Genomic DNA, 14,920 nt, shown 5'->3' on the forward strand with positions numbered 1-14,920 from the left:
GCTGCATTTTAATTCATAAGCAGAGACCCTCATTGATACTACATTTACTCCTAAATCCGAGATACAGCAATTACCCTAATTTTACCTAAAACAGAATTTAACAAATAGAACACACCAAGACTTTTCAAGAGGTACTTGTACATGGAGAATTTTAAATGAATCTATTTTCATTTTGTCAACTCCCATGTACTCTCCAAAAATCGATCTTCCTGTTAATATACCTGTCTCAGACTGATTCTCCTTCCTGCCATCTCTTGGCATATTTGTCCTTCTGTTTACAGAATTAAGAAATAATTCTCACCCATCTCTCTCTAATTTTACAGTGGCCAAGGTAGGGAAAACAAAAAACCCCTGGGAGCCTAGAGAGGTAATTTGAAATATGTTGAGAAAGATGTTTGTAAGGGCTAACAAATCCTTTCTTGCAACTCAGTGGTTTTCAGTTGCTTACTTTTGATAAAATAAAAGCCTAATAGAGGGACTTCCCTGGCGGTCCAGTGGTTAGGACTCCGCACTTCCACAGCTGGGAGCATGGGTTTGACCCCTGGTCGGGGAACTAAGATCCTGCGTGCCGCCTAATAGAGCTGTCAGTCAATACATCATTAGAAATTATTTCATGTTTAGCATATTACTCAGAAAAATTTAATGAATGCAATGACATTGAGTAACAAAGACTGAGTTACTATAAAACTCCATTTTCATCTACTTATTGACATGAAGAGTTTTCTCAGTGATTTTATTTATAAATAGGAAAAATAGGAATAGAATTTGTCAACTGCTATCTTATTTTAGTTATATATTTATAAGTAATTATAGTAATATATAGTTATAAGTAATATATATATATATCTGTGGAACTATGAACTAAAAAATGTAAAACTACAAACCAGTCTCAACTCTCTAATAAGAGATGAATTTCCAGTAAGATTTAAAATATTTTATGCTTAATTACCTATAAAATTTTTAATGTTTATGTTTTTATTATTTGTGTTCTAATAGGTATTTAATAACAATGTAGAAAAATATTTTTAATACCTATAGCTTAGTCACAGGAAATCAATATTTAAATTTTTTAATTTATATTCATATTTTTACTATACAGCAGTATTATAGGGGGATAAAGAAAATATTTTAAGCACTCCAAATATACTGTAATTCTGTAAGGGAAATGGAGTAAAAATACAGATCCAATGAATGATGTTAAATGTCTGATTGTTGAAGAGTTTTCTTGTATTATTTTATTGATGATGGGAATCAAATTGCTATAGCATTTAGATTCTATTAGGTATATTTAAGAGAATGATATAACAGTTTCTGTTTTTAAAAATGCAAGTGTTTATAGTATGCCCCTGGAAATTATCTTATTTATACCTATTTAAACTTACGATGATGAACTTTAGTTATCAATTTAAAAATATGTGAAATGGTACATACTTTCCCAAAATTTGTTTGGGAAATTCTGTTCTGGCAGATGGAAACAGAAAGGTTGGCAGCAGGTTCCCATACGAGTTAAACAGACCTACACAGACAGCTCTTTATTGATAGTTTTAGAGACATTTTAAAATGTTTCTTAATTTTAGATTTGGTGCTAGAGAGTTTGTCAGGAATAGCATGTCACACTATCTTCCAGGTGAGCCAGTCAAGTCATGGTGCTAGAAATGTTGAAGAAACTTCTGTACTGCTTGGGTCAGATCTTTCAAAGGCTACATTGCTAGGATTCTAGCCATTGCCTGAAAAAAGAGAGAAATCAAACAGAACTCTATGTAGTCAAAGCCTAATTCTTCCATAATAACAGAACAGACAGCTCTTACAAAGTGAAAAGTTTACATTTTCTTTTTTAAAAAAAATACATATTTATTAATTTATGTTAAATAACAATAGCAAATCCATCACCTGTTAATATAGAACTGGCATGTTTTTATGACAAATAATTATATTTTCCGAAATAAAATGTTTAGTGAGAGAGCAACATAGTTTTACAATTTTTGCAAATTTCTTTAATGTCTGACTTGTTAGAAGGCAGCTGGATTCTCATGTCTGCTTCTGCTTTCAATTGGCTGCCATCTGTTGTTTTGGTTGAAGTATATTTAAAAAAAAAAAAAAAAACTAGCCCCACACAGATATGTAAAGGTAACATTTTCTATCAGCAAAAGAATATACATTTTGACATGTCTTACTAGAAGTGAGTTTTTAGTTGTCACAAGATTACAATTAAGTAGTTACATTTTTTGGAAAGCACTTTCCTTAATTTAACACCCTTTCATGCCTGTGTAACTCAAGGTTTGTCATAATCTGCTTGACAGTAGTTCTGAGAACAGTCCTATAGAATTTTACATCTTGTTTTCTCATCTTAAGTCCTGAATGGATGGTGAGTTTAAGCAAATACTTTTCTACATCTAATTAAATGACAAGGTTTTCTTTTTTCCTTCTCTTTATCCTTGTGGTGATTACCTAAATAGATTTTCTAATCTTGAACCATCCTTGCATTCTTAGTATAAACCCTACTTGGTCATGATCAATACTATTATTACTAATAATATATTTGTGGATTTTAAAGATATTTTTTCAAAGTCTGCTTCTTTGTTCACAAACCACCCTATGATCTTTATTGTACTGTATTTATATTCATAAGTGAGATTAACCTATAATTTTCTTTCTTATATTGTTTCTGTTTGGTTTTGGTATCAATGATATACTAGTATATCAATGATATAATAGCTCATATTAAAAAAATGAGTTAGGGTTCTTGAGTGTTTGATAAAACTCACTTGTAAAGTCACCTGGGCCTGGTGCTTTTGTTCTGTGGAGTGGAGTGGGCAGATACTCAACTAACTTTCTTTAATGGTCATAGACTCTTTAAAATGTTCTATTTCTTCACAAGTTAGTAAGTTTTATTTTCTTAGGAAATTATTCATCTGTTTTTAAATGGATTGGTATAAAGTTATTCATGGTATTTGCTTATGATTTTTAGTATTTATACACTATTTGTATGATTTTTCATCCCTAATATTATTGATTTGTGCCTTATTTCTTTTTTCTTTTCTTTTTTTTTTTTTTTTTTGCGGTATGTGGGCCTCTCACTGTTGTGGCCTCTCCCGTTGCAGAGCACAGGCTCTGGACGCGCAGGCTCCGGACACGCAGGCTCAGAGGCCATGGCTCACGGGCCCAGCCGCTCCGTGGCATGTGGGAGCCTCCCAGACCAGGGCACGAACCCGCATCCCCTGCATCGGCAGGTGGACTCTCAACCACTGCGCCACCAGGGAAGCCCTCTCTTTTTTCTTGATCAACCTAACTAAAGATATATCTAGGTAATCTTTTCAGAGAACAGGTCTTTGTTTTGTTTAACCACTCAGATTCTTTTATGTTTCATTAATTTTTTTCTGTTATTTTGTTATACTTGTAATAGTTTTTTCTTTTTGTAACTTCTTGAGTTATTCATTGATCTTCTGTAGTTTTTGTTTTCTAATAGATGTATTTGAGAGATATATTTCTCTCTTTATACTTGAACTCTTTTCCACAAGTATTGATATGTGGTACTTTTTCATTTCATAATTTTCAATATGACTGTTAATTTGACTCAGTTATCTAAAAGTGGGGGTTTAACATTTTTTTGTTGTTTAAAAAATATACAAAGCATTTTGGCCTTCATTTTTATTTTCATTTTTTGAAATAAATTTCTACGTATACTTCATTGTGGTTATTATTTCTACTTTGTTGTGGTTACTGTTTTTCCCTTTGCATACTCTAATCCTTAGAAGTGAATCACTAAGACCAGCTCACACTCGAGGGGTTAAAAAGTAGACTCCACGTTTTGAAGGGAGGAGTGTCAAAGAATTTGTGGACACACTTTAAAATCCCCACAGTGGAGATAATGCACATACAGATTTTGGTGGAGCACAATGTTGTGCTAAAAACAGTGTTCTTTCTAATTTATCAAAGCTATGAAGCAGAAGTGAATTTGAAATTGGTTGCAGTGACTGTATTATTTATGATAACAACTAAAGTGTGATATACTGCCAAATAGCCCTGTAGTTAATTTACACACACATATACTTTACACTAACTGAACTATTAAACATTTAAGCTAATATTAAAACAAAAAATAAAAATTAATTTTAAAAATATGATATTTACCATACACTGTGAGAGCCATCCACCTACTTCAAAAATGTATAATTATTTTAAAGTGACTGCTCATAGACAATTGTTTTATTACATGCTACTGCAAAAAGTGCATTTATATATCACTAACTCTGTGAAGCATGACTTTCCATTTAAATTAAGTGATTATTCTCAAGTAATTTCATTTTTTTCTGTTCTCATTTTTATTTCACACATGAAAAGCAAAGCTATCATTGTTGATGTGTTGCAGTTAAATAATGTCAATATCATCAGATATGTCAAAAGAAATCAGTTAAGTCAATGCCAATATTTGTCCAAAAATTTTAAAATTCAATTCAAGGAACTGAATAAACCTCTTGGATATTCATTCCATTGAAGATACAACCAACATCTGACAACATTGTGCATGTTACAAATTAAGTTAAAAAGCTCCACATTGAATAGAAAGCTGTTTGATGGTTTTATTAGTTATTACTATGTAACAAATCACCCCAAACCTTAATTTAAAACAAACATTTATTTTCTAACACAATTTCTATGGGTCAGGAATTTGAGGCTGGCATAACTGGGTGGCTCTATTTTGGGGTCTGTCATGAAGTTGAGGTCAAGATGTTGGCTGTGGCTGCAGTTATCATCTGAAGGCTTGATCGGGGTCGGAGGATACTCTTCCAAATGATTCACTCACATGGCTGTGGGCAGGAGACTGTGGCCTCTCACCACTTAGGTGTCTTCAAGGGGTTGAGTTTTCTTACAAACATGGCATCTGAATTCCTCCAGAGAGAGTGACCCAAGACAGTAAGACAGAAGCTGTAATACCTTTTATGGCCAACTCTCAAAAGTCTACATCATCACTTTTGGGCTCTCTAATACTTATACTCCTAGCTGTGGCATGTTTAGCCCCACTCTGCACTAGTGCCATGTTACACATGCCAGTCACTGTATCTTGTGCCCTCCATTTGAGCATACTTCACTAATGACTACTTGTACCTTAGATAGAATAGGTCTACCAGGTCATCAAGGACTGACTTAGCCCATCAACGTAGGTTATGCCTTCCTTCTGAAAGCAGAGGTTGGCACCATCAGCCAGTTCTCTGACTCTTGTGTAAACTGCTCTAGTGAGATGCTCAGCTAGCACTGAAGCAAGGGATGTAATGGCCACTGGTTCAGGTTCTCTTCTTAGGTCCAGTGTCTGTATTCCTAGGGCCAGTTCAGGGTAAACCCAGCCCTTGCCAGTGTAGGGGCCCCCTTTTCCTCTACTGAGACAAGGGAGTTGCTCAGACTTCTACAACCATTACTGCATCTATGAAGGGGGATGGGCATCCCTTACCAAAGCCTCTATTCCTGTGATTATCAATCCTAGCTCCATATTAGAGTCATATGGGGAGTTTTAAAAATATACTGATATCCAGCTCTCATCCCTCAAGATTCTGATTTGATGGTGTATGGTGGGACTCCTGGCATCATTATATTTTGAAATATATTCAGGCAATTATAGTCTGCAGTGAGGGTTAAGAAGCATTGCTCTATTTTCTCACTGGTTAACTCGAACAGGGGTTGTCAAACTTTCTGTAAAGGGCCAAGTAGTAAATATTTTAGGCTTTATGGGCAACTATTTAACTGCCAGTGTATCGCAAAAGCAAATGAATGAATGAAAAGCTGTGGTCAAATAAAACTTTATTTACAAAAGCAGGTAGTGGGCCAGATTTCACCTGTGGGCTGTAGTTTGCCAGTCCTTGAACTAGATCAACACAACATGAATAGCACCCCAAAGCTGTTAACAGAAGCCTCTGTCAGTGCCACCAAACTTCAGGAGACTCACTAATGTATTCTGAATTCTGGCAATGGTGAATGGTTAAATTTCACTAGTTGTCACCTGTTTGAAACCAGCTGGTTATCATAGCCCTAGCTGTAATGTCTTGAATAGGATTGGACCCGTAGGACCTAACCTTTAACCAAAATCTCAACTATCACCCTATTGTGGCAGTTATGCTCAGGGGCTCTGAGCCAGAAGACCCAGTCTGTGGGACTCTTTTGTCACACGAGCTATGATATTCACTGCAGTGTCTCAGCAGAAGGCTCTATGGACATGCAATCACTGTTCTTAGTCCCTGGTATCTCCCCCACTTGGCTGAAGATGCATGTTGGAAGATAAACCTTCATGGATCTCTTGTGTTTCTTCATGTCTTGAAATTAAGGCACTAACTTCCCTTTGTTCTGGATTATCTCTTCAAGAATATTTGTATAGGGCTTCCCTAGTGGCGCAGTGGTTAAGGATCTGCCTGCCAATGCAGGGGACATTGGTTCGAGCCCTGGTCCAGGAATATCCCATATGCCGTGGAACAATTAAGCCCGTGTGCCACAACTACTGAGCCTGCGCTCTAGAGCCCACAGCCACAACGACTGAGCCTGCGTGCCACAACAACTGAAGCCCGTATGCCTGGAGTCCATGTTCTGCAACAAGAGAAGCCACTGCAATGAGAAGCCCGTGCACTGCAATGAAGAGTAGCCCCTGCTCATCGCGACTAGAGAAAGCCCGCATGCAGCAACGAAGACCCAACGGAGCCAAAAATAAATAAATAAAATAAATAAATTTTTAAAATACATTTGTAGAGCGACAATCCTTTAGAAAATAGTGATAGTGTCTCTCTCCAAAGCAGAGAGAAGACATTTCTCAAAGAGCAGTTACTCTTACCCTCCAGTCTAATAAACAGTGTCTCCACAGCAAAGGGAAGGCATGCTTAATGCCCACATGGAAAAATTGGGGTTCTCTTAAGTTCAGGGTTTCTCTTCTATAATGCAACCCACTGTGTATACTAGTTATCCTTCTGGGTCCATCCATGTTGCTCCCATAGGACTCCAGGGCAAGGAGAAGCTGATGAAAATATGCTGATGCTCATATTAATTGATAAGCTGAGTAATAAAGTTCTTTGTCTCTGATCGAGAAGCATTCTTTCTTCTGCCAACAGTGAGAGTGTGTCAGGTTAACCTGTTAGCTTACATGTAGGGTAAAATCTCAGATCCTTTACATTTCTTGACAGTGCCATGTCCTGCAGTGTTTTCTGTGGAACCGCCATTAGTGCTGGCTTACTGGAGCCAATGGGCCTTCATACGGTAATCCACTCCCCAAAATGTTGTTATGGCACGTTTGCAAAATTACTGTCATAGGACCCACAGCCAAGGGCTATAGGTTGGAAACAAGTCTCCCTGGTGACCTGTACTTCACACTCCTTTCCCACTCTTCACTTAAATCATGAGGTTTTTCTTACCAATTCTACTGCCTATGCCAATGAGCTAAGCCAATCTAGTTGGAGTTTATAGATCTGTGAGAACTCAGCCTAAGTTGTTTTCACTTTGCCATTTGGAGCAAAAATCAAATTCATGGCCTAAAGATGAAATTAAAGGTATGACTATAAAATCCTTCACTAAGACTTCAGAAAGATCAAAGGTGGTGTCTTAGAGCATTTTCAGTCAGAATAAAGGCTCTTTAAATATTTTAAGGATGAGCCTCACAGATTCTCTTAAATAATAGGGCCTCCAGGAAGCTTACGGGCATAAACCCTAAGATATCTCAACAGAAGCCCAAGGTAGAGCAGAGCTTATCTTGAAAAGATTTATGTGTGTGGCATATATCTAATCGAGTTAACCCCAAAATGATTTTCAGGAGACCTTAAAGTTTTAAAGAGAACTACGTCAGCGGAAATACAACTTGGACTGAGACCATCCAAAATGAAAAGAGATTTTGGACCGCTAAACATCTATAAGCAGGGACCAGCCTGAGAAAACGACTCAGATGCAAACATGTGCTACCTTTATCTTGTGGTTTAACAACCCATACAGGATATTGTAGTGAATGCTGAAGCTTGAGAAAGTTCTAGGAAGTTGTCCATTTCATCTCTATGTAAAAATTATTGGCATCCAAGTGTTCATATTTTTTCGTTTGTGACTTCTCTTTTTCATTATCAATATAATCAGAATTTCTTATTTTTCAGATATTTGTCCTTTGATATATTATTGTATCTTTCTTTTAAAATCAATTTTTGGGATTTCCCTGGCAGTCCAGTGGTTAGGACTCAGCGCTTTCACTGCCGAGGGCCTGGGTTCAATCCCTGGTCAGGGAACTAAGATCCCACAGGCTGCACAGTGCGGCCAAAATAAATTAATAAATAAAAATAAAATCAATTTTTGCTCTCATCTATATCATATTGCCAATTTTCCTACTTTTTTAGAGAATTTATTCTAGCTTCTCAAATTGGACACCTAGTATATTAATTCTAAGCCTTTCTTCTTTTCTTTTATAAGCATTTAAGGCTGTAACTTTCCTTCTAAGTTTTACTTCCACTGAATTCCCTAAGTTCTGATATTGAAATTTTCATATAATTCAGTCATTTAAAAAATGCCCATTATCACTTAATTTTGACCTATAAATTATTTAGAAGCATGTTTTAAATTTTGCAAATGTATAAAGAGTTTTAAAGTTTATCTTTTTCTTAGTGATTTATAACCTAATTACTTTATAATCAGAGAATATGAGCTATATGATACTGATTCTTTGATTATTACAGGGACTTGCTTTTGGCCTAATAGGTAATTATGTTTGTAAACATCCCATGTATGCTTATGTATTCTCTAATTGTTGGCTCCAGAGCTCTATTATACGTTAGTCTATAAATCAAACATTTCTATTGTTCAAATCTACCTTTATGTTTTTTGTAAATCCTGATGTTGTGGTAATTGAGAGGGGATTTGAAATCTTCCTGTATGACTGATCGGTCAGCTTAAACTTGCATTTCTCTTTTTATTTTATATAGTATGAGGCTCTTTTACAGTTACATTCAAGTTTATAACTGTGAATATCTGCCTGTACACCTTTTATCATTCTTTAGTGTTCATTTCTATCCCTAGTAACGCTTGTAACTTATTGTCAGTGTATTAGCTTCCCAAAGCTGCTGTAACAAAATACCACACAGCTGGGTGGCTTAAAACAATAGAAATTTATTCTCTCAGAGTTCTGGAGGCTAGGAGTCTGAAGTCAAGGTGTCAGCAGGGCCATGCTCCCCGTGAGGGCTCTGGGGAAGAATCCTTTCTTGCCTCTTCCAGCTTCTGGTAGTTGGTGGCAATCCTTGACACTCCTTGGCTTGTAGACTCATCACTCCAATCTCTGCCTCATCTTCATGGGGTATTTTCCCTGTGCCTGTGTCTCTACATCCAAATATCCTTCTTCTTACAAAGACAACCATCACATTGGATTTAGGGCCCACCCTAGTCCAGTATGACGTCACCTTAACTTAATTACATCTGCAAAGACCCTATTTACCAATAAGGTCACATTCACAGGTTCTGGATGGACGTGAATTTTGGGGGGAACACTATTCAACCCAGTATAGTCAACTATTAATGTAGCTATCTCAGCTTGTTGATTTATCTAATATATCTCTTCCCATCCTTTTATTTCCAATCTTAAAATGTACTATACTTCAGGTAAGTCTCTTAGAATCACTGTATAATTGAAATTTAAAAATTATAACATTTTCTTCTAGCTAGTGAGTTTAATTCAATTACTTGGATAACTGAGATATTCTAAATTATATCTCATTACCTTGGTTTACCCCCTTTTTCTATTTGTCTTTTTTTTAGCTTAAAAAAAATTTTTTTTTAATTAATTTATTTTATTTTTGGCTGTGTTGGGTCTTCGTCTCTGTGCGAGGGCTTTCTCTAGTTGCGGCGAGCGGGGGCCACTCTTCATCGTGGTGCGTGGGCCTCTCACTGTCGCGGACTCTCTTGTTGCGGAGCACAAGCTCCAGACGCGCAGACTCAGTAGTTGTGGCTCATGGGCTTAGTTGTTCCGCGGCATGTGGGATCCTCCCAGACCAGGGCCCGAACCCATGTCCCTGCATTGGCAGGCAGATTTTCAACCACTGCACCACCAGGGAAGCCCTATTTGTCTTTTTTTTTAATTGAGGCTTTTTGTTTTATAATTTGCTGTTTTCCTCTCCTGTTTCTAGTATTTTGGTGGTTACCCTTGAACTTTGATCATACTGTATTAGCTTCCTATGGCTGCTGGAACAAATTACCGTAACCTTAGTGGCTTAGAACAACAGGAACTTATTCTCTTGCAGTTCTGGTGGCCAGAAGTCTGAAATGGGGTTCTCTGGGCCAAAATCAAGGTGTCAGCAGGGTCTCACTCCCTTGGGAGGCTTTAGGAGAGAATCATTTCCTTGCCTTTTCTAGCTTCCAGGGCTGATTCCTTGCGATCCTTTAGTTCATGGTCCCCTGTTCCACCTTCAAAGCCAGCAGCATCGTCATAATAAACTTCTCCTCTTTTGTATTAAAATATCCCTCTGCCTCTCTTGTTTTTTTTCTTTTTTTTTTTTTCTTGTGGTACGCGGGACTCTCACTGTTGTGGCCTCTCACATTGCGGAGCACAGGCTCCGGACGCGCAGGCTCAGCGGCCATGGCTCACGGGCCTAGCCGCTCTGCAGCATGTGGGATCTTCCCAGACTGGGGCACGAACCCGTGTCCCCTGCATCAGCAGGCGGACTCTCAAACACTGCGCCACCAGGGAAGCCCCTGCCTCTCTCTTATAATACACTTGTGATTACACTTAGGGCCTACCTAGATAATCCGGGATAATCTTCCCATCTCAAAATCCTTAATCACTTCTGCCAAGTTCCTTTTGTTGTATAAAGTAACATTCAAAGGGTTCTAGGGGTTAGAATATAGATATCTTTGGGGACCATTATTCAGCCTACCACACATACATATTAAGTACTACTTTTACCTCCTGAACATTGCAAAGAATTTAAAACACTTTCACCCTAATCAAAATGCCCTACCTAATTTATACACAGCTGTTCAATATTTATTATTTCCATTTTCAAACCAATTAAATCACACTGTAATTACTAGTAGTATTTTATATAATGTTTGTTTGCATTTATGTACATCTTTCACATTTTATTTGCTATCAGTTATTTTTTCCATTTGAGACCCTTGGGATGTTTTTCCTTTTTTTCTGAAATACGTTTTTAGAAGTTCCTTTACTGTAGATCTCTTATTGGTAAACGCCTTCATTTTTACCTGTAAATGTTACTTTTTAAAACCTCACTTGTAAGAGTTTTGCTGGGAACACAATAGGTGGACCCCTACTCTCAACATTTTGAAGATCTTACTCCACTGGCTTCTGGCTTCCACTGTAGCTGTTTAAGAATTCTGTTGTTGTTTCAATTATAGCTCTTTTATAGCAGGGGTTGGCAAACACATTAAAGGAACAAAGAGTTAATATTTTGTGGTTTGTGGGCCATATGGTTTCAATGGTAACTGTTGCAGTTACTCAACTCTGCCACTGAAGTCCAAAGCAGCCACAGGCAATGCAGAAATGAACCGGAGTGGCTGTGTCCTAACATTTTATTTACAAACACAGTTTGTCAACATCTGCTTTATAGTGATGTGTACCTTCCTTCTCTTTGATTGCTTTCTAAAATCTCTTTGCCTTTGGTGTTTTGCAATATCACTACTATATGTCTAGGTGTGGATTCTCCTTTATCCATTTTTTGCTTCCAGGATTCATCTTCTTTTTAATTAATTAATTTATTTATTCTTGGCTGTGTTGGGTCTTTGTTGCTGCGCACGGGCTTTCTCTAGTTATGGCAAGCAGGGGCTACTCTTCGTTGCGATGTGTGGGCTTCTCATTGCGGTGGCTTCTCTTGTTGCGGAGCATGGGCTCTAGAATGCGGGCTTCAGTAGTTGTGGTGCACGGGCTCAGTAGTTGTGGTGCATGGACTCAGTAGTTGAGGCTCACAGGCTCTAGAGTGCAGGCCCAGTTGTTGTGGCACATGGGCTTAGTTGCTCCACAGCATGTGGGATCTTCCCGGACCAGGGCCTGAATCTGGGCCCAAACCCATGTCCCCTGCATTGGCAGGGGGATTCTTAACCACTGTGCCACCAGGGAAGACCTATAATTTCTATCATTTTGAAAAATTTTGGCTATCAGCTCTTTAAACACTTTTTTTTCAGTTCTTCTACTCTTTCTCTTCTCTTTCTGGGAATTTGACTGCATATATACTGTCCTGCTTTATATTGTCCCACAGATCACTGAGGTTTTGTTCCTATATTTTCAGTGTTTTTTGTTTGGTTTTAAATCTCCATTTTTGTATTTGGATCGTGCTGTCACTGTGTTCTCATTCACTGATCTTTTCCTCTGCTAATCCCTTGTAGTGATAATTTTACTTCAGATATCATATTTTTGATCTTTAGAAGTTCCGCTTAGTTCTTTTAAAATGTTTACTTCTCATTATATTCAAGTTTTTCTTTATATCTTTGTACTTACTCATAATATTTATAATAACTATCTTAAAGTCCTTGTTTAGTAGTTTATAATCTATCATTGTTGGGTCTGTTTCTACTGATTGATTTTCCCCTGGTTATGGTCTATATTTTCCTGATTTCTTCACATTGTTGCAGGAAAGAATCCAAGAGCGAGCCATAGTAAAGTGAAAGGTTTATTCAGGGAGATACACACTCCAAAGACAGAGTGTGGTCCATCTCAGAAGATGAGAGAGGCCTCATCTTCTTTTTAAAAGGTCAGTTCAGGAAAAACATTAGCCATTACCTTTCCAAACAGTCTCTTTCTTACATTCTTTTTGGGATTCTTGTTTTGCTAGACCTTTGCATTCTATCCTCCATAATCATTATTTTTCTTCATGTTTTCTCTTTTTGTCTCTCAGAGCTACATTCTGTGAGTTTCTTTCAGTTCATTAACTCTCTTGTTAGCTATCTTTTTTACCCTCTCCACAGTGGCTTTTTAAAAAAAATTTATTTATTTATTTATTTTTGGCTGCATTGTGTCTTTGTTGCTGTGTGCGGGCTTTCTCTAGTTGCAGCGAGCAGGGGTTAAACTTCATTGCAGTGTATGGGCTTCTCATTGCAGTGGCTTCTCTTGTTGCGGAGTACAGGCTCTAGGCGCGCAGGCTTCAGTAGTTGCAGCATGTGGGCTTAGTTGCTCCATGGCATGTGGGATCTTCCCAGACCAGGGCTTGAACCCATGTCCCCTGCATTGGCAGGCAGATTCTTAACAATTGCACCACCAGGGAAGTCCCAATAGTGGCTTTTGATTTCAGGAATTCTACTTCTCATTTTTAAAAGTTGCCTTGAATTTCTTCTTTCCAAACAGTATCTTCTTGTGTGTCTCCTTCGTGACTATGTTAGCTCTAAATATTTCAAACATTCTATATAACAATTCCAGTATCTGCATTCCTTGGGTGACCAATTCTGAGTTAATTTTTTCCCTCTGCTCTAATTGACTGTTTGCAGAATATGGGTATTTCCCTGTCTTTGGCTATTAGCTTGCTAGGGTTGCCATGACAAAATAACACAGGATGAATGGCTTAAACAGCAGACATTTATTTCCTCACTGTTCTGGAGTCTAGGAGTCCAAGATCAAGGTAGAAGCAGGTTGTTTTCTCCTCAGACCTTTCCTTGGCCTGAAGGTGGCCACCTTCTGTGTCCTCACTGTGTCTTTCCTCTGTGTGCAAGCATTCCTGATGTTTTTTAATCTCCTTTCCTTATAAGGACACCAGTCACACATGCACCCCAATGTTCACTGCAGCACTATTTACAATAGCCAGGTCATGGAAGCAAATGTCCTTCATCGACAGACGAATGGATGTCCATCGACAGACGAATGGATAAAGACGATGTGGTGCATACATACAATGGAATATTAGCCATAAAAAGGAACAAAATTGGGTCATTTGTAGAGACATGGATGGACCTAGAGACTGTCGTATGAGTGAAGTAAGTCAGAAAAAGAAAAACAAATATCATATATTAACACATATATGTGGAATCTAGAAAAATGGTACAGATGAACAGGTTTGCAAGGCAGAAATAGAGACACAGATGTAGAGAACAAATGCATGGACACCAAGGGGGAAAGGGGGGGTGGGATGAATTGGGAAATTTGGATTGACATACATACACTAATATGTATAAAACAGATAACTAATGAGAACCTGCTGTATAGCACAGGGAACTCCACTTCACTGTACAGCAGAAACTAACAACATTGTAAAATAACTATGCCCCAGTAAGAAAAAAAAAGAACACCAGATTGGATTAGGGCCCACCCTAATGGCCTTTTTATTTAACTACCTCTCTTAAGGCCCTATCTCTAAATACAGTCATATTCTGAGGTAAGAGGGGATTAGGGCTTCAACACATGCATTGGGTGGTGGTGACAGGGGTGGGGTAGCGGGGGAGACACAATTCAGTTTGCAACAGCTACGTATGTGAAGTCCTTGGTGTTTTACATAGCATTTCTATGTTTAGTTTCCTATGTTGATAGAAGTCCTTTATACTCATTTAAAAGTATTTCAAACATTATTTGAAAAAGTATTCAGGACCTCATTCCCCAAAGCTATGACTAAGAGCCCACAATAAAATTCTAAGGTTAATTTTTTTTTCTCCTGGGATACAAGAGGTTATTTACTATAAGACTTCATTCAGATGGCACTGTTTCTGGGAATGGAAATTTATTTACAGATATCAGATTTAAGATAATACTAATTTTGACACTTTTGCTGCTGAAAGCAGCATAAACAAAGAAAAAGACAGATTTGGAGTCAGATCTGTGTTTGAAATGTTGCCATACTGTTTTCACTCTTTACTACTGTGCTTCTTTGAACAAATTATTTAACCTTTCTGAACATCAAAGGTGGATAATTCTATTCTTTCTGTGGATTGTCCAAAGGATTAAATGAGCATGCCGTCTAAAGCAATAGTTCTAAAATTTGACAGGGTGACT

This window comes from Delphinapterus leucas, chromosome 4, assembly GCF_059928025.1.
Source record: "Delphinapterus leucas isolate spDelLeu-1000000601 "Yukka" chromosome 4, BTC_Dleu_Yukka2, whole genome shotgun sequence".
In the NCBI taxonomy this organism is placed as follows: domain Eukaryota; kingdom Metazoa; phylum Chordata; class Mammalia; order Artiodactyla; family Monodontidae; genus Delphinapterus; species Delphinapterus leucas.